Consider the following 7,196-nt stretch of genomic DNA (forward strand, 5'->3'; position numbering starts at 1 on the left):
TTTTTTACCCTGTTAGGACAGTGGCGTCTCTTAGATTTTCTACTAATCATTTCTAATGGATAAAAGATACTTAGCAATGTAACCATGGTTGTGTGAAGACAAGTTAAATGGGAAAACAACTCACTTCAGGTTATTTTCCATGTCTCAAAAATGGCGTGCTTAAGCTCGCTAATTTTCGATAAGTCGTGCGAGACACTCAAAAATCAGCTGCCTTCATGTATAATATTTTCCAATCAGCTGGATCTGATGTCGCTGGATAAAATTTTTTCCGGGTGAGAAATACCCTCATGCGACTAATCCGCTTAAATTAAGGTTGAGAAAAAATTAAATATGCATGAATCAAGTTTGATGTGCCCTGGAGTCCCACAGAGGCAGATTCTCTAGGGCAATTTGATGGGGAACTTGTTTTGTTTTGACCTCTTCTGTATCCATTCCGTCTTAACAAAGCCAAAAGAAAGGAAAAATAAATACAAGTATGCCACGGCGAATTACGTGACAAAAGCGTGACCAACTTGTTTTCAGTGTAATGGTTGTTAGCGAGTGCGAATACGGTCTGTGATAAATTGGGATGACCAAACATCGAGTTCTGATCTCACGCCCATTGAATGTTTCCCAAGAGGAAACATACCATTATATCCCTTTCGTTTGAAAGCGATTTATGTTTTGGAAAACATAATCCATAATCACCTCAGACAAGCAACACCGACTACTCTTGCGGTTGAAGCCGCTAACTTTCTTGCGCTTTTTGCATCTTGCGGTTTCTTGCGGCAAGCTTTTAATGTTCTTGTGGATAAACCGCAATTTAACTTCTTTTGACAGCTTGCGTGTTCTTGCGCCACTTCTTGCACATGCATTCTTTTTTGGGCTGTACTGTAGCAGGAGTCCGATTTGGTTATCACGAGTATGGGTTACAGACAGAATTGGAAAACACGAAGTTTAATTATCAATTAATCGTAACTATATGTATGAAAAGTCACATTAGGGAAATTATCTTCCACAGAGGCATAATCAAAATTGAACTTTCCAAAATCTGTCCAGTAGTTTTATTACAATCGATTCGCGCTAAAATCCAAGAACTTAATTCTGGACTGTTTGACCATTTACACCAAACCAAGACTCTAAAACTTCAAAAATTAATAGGGCCGCAAATTACCGACGACACTACATTGCATAGCCATAATACCGTAGTTACAATCCCAGAAAATCTTCCCCTTACTGACTCAGAGAAATCTGTTCTCAGTAAGGGCCTAAATTTTGTCCCTATTGCCAAACACACCAACGAATTTTCTATTAAGCAAGATGTTGAAAAATTCCTTCGCGGCGTTCAGTCAAAAGCCCTTTTTCATGACAAAGAGACACTTCAAGTTCACAAATCTAAATGGACTCCCCCAGAGGGACAATTTGCCTCTTTAGATTTTTTCACCAAAAAATGCCATCAAACTTAAATTCAATTGTAACACTAAATTTTCCAACCTTTCCTCAGAAGAGTGGGCGGTGCTTAGCGGTCCGACCTTTACCAAAAAGAAGCTTTGCGGCAACTTTCCAACACCTCATTTTATGCCAAAATCTAGAAAGATCTCACTTCCAAAAATCAAAAACCTTGTCAAAGACACCATTCAGAATCTCATAGTTAATCAAGAATTACCGGACACTGCCACTAATCTCATCATCAACACCCCTAGAACTTCGTGCATTTACTTCTTGCCTAAAATTTACAAACCTGACAACCCAGGCTAACCCAGGCTAAGCTGGCTAAGTGTTCAGGTCAAAAAGTCCAAGGCAATTGTGCTCTGTGTAGCATATCGTCCTGATGACACACCTTTAATTTTCTTTGAAGACACATTGAAACCAGTCTACATTCAAGCCCTGACAATGAACAAACCTATTATCATCCTCGGTGATCTAAATTGCAACAGACTCGACAGTACTTGTCGTGAGTATGTAGCACTTAATGGCTTCGTGTGTGAGATGAATTTACAACAGCTAATTCAGCAACCCACCAGAATCACGGCTACTACTGAGTCATTGCTTGATATTATTCTGGTCTCTGATGCCTCATCCGTCCTTTGATGCGGCACTATCAACAATCCAATCAGTGACCATCTCCCTGTTTTTGTTGAGCTAAAGCTAAAATCTCCCAAGCTTTCTCCACAGTTCATTTCAGTATGCAGTTACAAAAACTACAATCCTGATCTATTTATAACCGAGTTAGCCTCGTGTTCGGATTCTCTGCTCCCATTATTTGCTGGCTCTGATGTAAACAACAAGCTTGCTATTTCCGATGTCTTTCGTCATTTACTCGATGTTCAAGATCCCTAACTGCCCCTGTCCATTTATCTCCAGCGATATGAAAGAACTCAGGAAAACTATAGAGACAGCCTCCATCGTCGCTTCTTTCAAACACGTAGTGAAACCGATTGGGCAGAATACAAGGATTCTCATAAAAACGTCAAACGTGCCCTCATTGACGCCGAAAGGAAACACACATATCAAGAGGTTCAAAGTAAGAAGAGTAACTCGAGGTCTCTGTGGCAAGTGATCAACAATATCGTTCCATCGAAATTTCAAGAAAAACATGTTTATTCCAAGGATCTTAAGACTGTCGCAAACGATTTCATCTGTTGGAACCCGCACTGCTGACGCAGTTGCCCAGCTAGCAAGAGACAATAATTTTACCTATTTAAACTCCTCTTCTCCATCTCCTGCGTTGTCCTCTGCGGATTGTTTCAGTCTTAGCCCCGTGAGATGCGAGGTTGTTAGACGTGTCATCCTATCACTACCATCGAACAAGGCCCCTGGCCCTGACAAAATCAAAGCTAAAGTGTTTAGAGACTCCCTTCAAGTGATACTTGGTCCCATCACAGAGATTATCAACTGTTCCTTCCGTACGACCACTTTTCCGTCTGACTGGAAGGCAGCCAAGTCATTCCGCTCCTTAAGGAAGAAGACCATGAAGAACTATCTAACAACCGGCCATTATCACTGCTTAACTTCGCGTCCAAAGTTTGTGAGAAGATCGCTCTTAAACAATTTAGCGCTTATCTAGTGTCTCACAATCGTCTTTCTTCCCATCAAAGCAGTAATAAGTCACTCCATTCAACTGAGACCTTGAACATTTACACCACCGATCTCATCTTAGAGGCAATGGATAAGAAGAAACTTAGCGCGTTAATTCTACTCGATCTGTCAAAGGCTTTTGATAGCATAAGTCATTAACGTTTACTTCAGAAACTCTCTGTCGTCGGTGCTTCATCTGCTATGGTCAGTTAGTTTCAGAGCTACCTGACTGGTCGGATGCAGTCAGTGCGCATTAACTCCGTTTTGTCAGATCCACTATTAATTACACACGGAGTTCATCAGGATGCAATACTTTCATCAGTTCTCTTCCGCATTTACTTGAATGATCTGCCGGGCGCACCTCAGTTTTGTCACCTTGAGTCATACGTCAATGATTCCAAAATCTTGTTATCCTTCCCTGTAACTGATTTTAATGATGCCAAGATCAAGCTTGAGGAGGATTTACACAAAGTTGCCACCTGGTGCTGCGAAAACCAATTGCTCATCAACCCCAATAAAACGAAGTTTATGTTGATTGGCACCAGACAACTGATGAGTTGTCACTCTGTTGATTTCTCCGTATCGTTCATTAGAAAGACTCTCGACTCAGACTGTCGACTCAGCAAGAGACCTGGGCGTAATTATCGACTCTCATCTGACCTGACAGCCACATTTCTCATTTAGTCTCTTCGTGCTTGTCAGAGCTAGTCCAGATTAATCGAGTTGAGAAAAGTTTTGACAAGGACATTCTAATGCTTATTATTTCATCTCTTGTATTCAGTAAAATGTTTTATCGTTCGTTAGTGTGGTCTAACACATCCAATAATAACATAAAAAAGCTGCACCTTATCCAAAACTTTGCTTGTAAAATCATTACTGGTTCACAGAAATATGACCACGTGACACCATTGCTCCGACTACTTAACTGGCTGTCAGTAGATGAGATGCTCCAATTTAGAGATTCTGTTATGGCATATATATGTGCAAATAATTTAGCGCCTGACTATTTATGCATGAAATTTAAAAAACGATCATCTGTTCATGATCGCTCAACCCCTAATTACAATAAGCTTCATATTCTCTATTTGCCTATAGAGCAGTTTTTCTATGGAACTCCTTTGATGAAGATTTACAATCTTCCACTTCAGTCAAGGCCCTCAAGTGTTCTCTGAAAACCAGCATGCTTAATGAAAGAGACAATTTGTAGATGATTAGGCGTTAATTCGTAGATATGTAGATATTAGTATATTTTATTGTTTTTGGACTGATATTAGTATTAGTATTCATATTGTAAATAGTTACTGAAAAGCCTGGCAAGGAGTAATTATTAAAGTCATCATCATCAACCCAGGTCGCCCTATCGTTTCCGCCTGTACTTGCCCCACGGAACTCATTTCTAGCTACTTAGACAGGATTATGACGCCTATTGTCAAATCTTTGCCGTCATACATTAAAGACAGTACACACACACTAAAAATTTTCCGCGATTTCAATTTCTCCGGCCAAGACAGACTTATTTTTACCATGGACATTACATCTCTGTACACAGTCATTCCCAATAGCGAAGGTCTTCAAGCACTTAAACACTTTTTTGATCAACACACTGTCAAAGATCCAAGCTCGGAAGTGCTCCTCTGCCTTGCTGAACTAGTTTTAACTCTTAACTGTTTTCATGCGCCGGCAACTATTACAAACAAATTAATGGTGTGGACATGGGCACAAGAATGGGACCTAGCTATACCAACCTTTTTGTAGGATATGTTGAACACCAATTTTTTAATCAGTACAACGGCCCCAAACCTGAACTCTACGGCCGCTACATCGACAATTGCATCGGCGCTATTTCATCCAGCAGAGAATAACTCGATCAATTTATAATCTCCATCAATTCTTTTCATCCGGCTCTTAAAATATACCTGGGAAATTTCGGAAACTTCATTGGCTTTCCTAGATATCAAAGTTTCTATTAGTGGCAACATGCTATGTACCAGCGTGCACTACAAACCTACAGATTCTCACAGTTGTTTGTTGTAGTCATCGTCACATCCATCACATGTCAAGAACTCCATTCCTTATTCTCAATTTCTTAGACTTCAACGTCTATGTAGTGATGACTCCGATTTTTCCAGCAAATCAGAGGAGATGTGCGAGTTCTTCAAAAAACGTGGCTATCCTGTCTCTGTGGTCAAAGCGGGCCATCATCGTGCCCAACAATTTGATCAACAGTCATTACTACAAATGTCACAAAAAGATAAGAATGACAGAATTCCATTCACCCTCACTTTCCATCCTCATAATCACGCAGTCAAAAGTATCTTAATAATTTTAAATTTCTCCAAAATGATCCCGAGAGTAGTAGAATCTTTTTGCAACCTCCACTTATTTCATTCAAACATGACAAAAACGTAGGCAACTTTTTAGTTAGAAGTGCGCTCAAAACTAACGAGCAACCTGGCACTTTCAAATGCGCATGCTCACGATGCAAAACTTGTCTTTTCATTGTTAACACTAGCAAGATATCGGCACCTAAGCGATCTGTTAAGATCACCGATCGTTTCACATGTCCCTCCACAAATGTCATTTATTGCATAACCTGTACGTTATGCAATAAATTACATTAGCGAGACAGGTAGACGACTAGGTGACCAATTCCGCGAACACCTTCGCGATGTTGAGAAGAATTACAAGGATGCATCTAAGCCAATCTCTCATCATTTTAGTCTCCCTAACCACTCCAAAAACACATGGCTATCTGCGGTCTTTCCCTACATCTTGGTACGACGGAAAGCCGCAAGAATCTGGAACAAAAATTCATCTTCCAAATCAGCACCCTTAATCCTCACAGTATTAACAAACGCTTTTCATTTAACTAATATATTCCTATTTTTCACGTTGCAATGTTACCACCAACAGCATAGCACCTACTCTACTATAAAAACTACATGTAACCCATAATTCCTCAATTCGCTCTGACAAAGGGCTAACGCTCGAAACGTCAGCTTTTAGAAGCTCTGTACGGTGCCCAATTTTCATTATCAACTTCGTTAATAAAACCCAATTTTTGTAGAATTCTTCATATCCTACTCACCCTCATTCAATAATTGCTAAATGTGTGCTAGGCAATCAAAAAGCTTATTGAGTTATTGGAGGAAACTTTGGCAACCAAAAAACAAAAGGTGCGTCCAATACACATCATTATTATTACTTCATCTAATAAGTCAAGATATCCATTTTTAGTATATACCTAATCAGTACTCTGATTGGCTCCCAAAACAATGAATATCCATAGCTATTCACTGTTTTGAGAAATGCTTTTTTTTCTCTCTCTCTCGGTTTTTTAAATTGGCTAAATTGACCGATTTTTATCCAACTGATTATGTATATACTAAAACAACTATCCCCCTCAGGGTTGGTGAATAGCGGTGGATATATCCCTCGACGCTCGAAGACTCACGTCGTTAAGCAATGAACGATTGATTTCCATGGTTTATTGGTGAAATAAACCACGCAGGATGTTGGGAGAGCACGAAAAAGGCCTAAAAAAATCACAAGCATCCTGCGAGTTGGCCTCTTTGAGTGCTCTGCCAACATCCCAAGTGGTTTATTTCACCGATAAACCATGGAAATCAATCGTTCATTGCTTTTATAATATAGACAGACATTTGTAAAACCGATGAACGATTGATTTCTGTGGTTTATCGGTGAAATAAAATATTGTTTTGGACCAATCAGAGCGCACGTAAGAACAAATCTATATTATAATGGGATATATCCACCACTATTCACCTCCCCTTCAGGGTATAGTTGTATATTAGTATAAATACACAGGTGATTATACAAAATTGCACGCGCTGATTGGTCGACAAACTCAGATTATCACACGATAATCACCTCCAGCTATTATCCAAAATGGCTGCCGGAGCACTTTTGCTTGAAATAATTTTCTTCCTAGTTTTAAATGTCTCTTTTTTCCTTTTGAAATAATCACCTGTATATTTATTCTAAAACAATTACTCACCTCAGGCGAAGTGAATATTGGGGAATAATAACCGAAACGAAGGTGAGGTTATTATTCCCCGATATTCACTTCACCTTCAGCAAATAATTGTTAAATAACACGCATCCAAAGTGATATCCAT

The sequence above is a fragment of the Montipora foliosa genome, chromosome 3 (genome assembly GCF_036669935.1).
Source record: "Montipora foliosa isolate CH-2021 chromosome 3, ASM3666993v2, whole genome shotgun sequence".
In the NCBI taxonomy this organism is placed as follows: Eukaryota; Metazoa; Cnidaria; class Anthozoa; order Scleractinia; family Acroporidae; genus Montipora; species Montipora foliosa.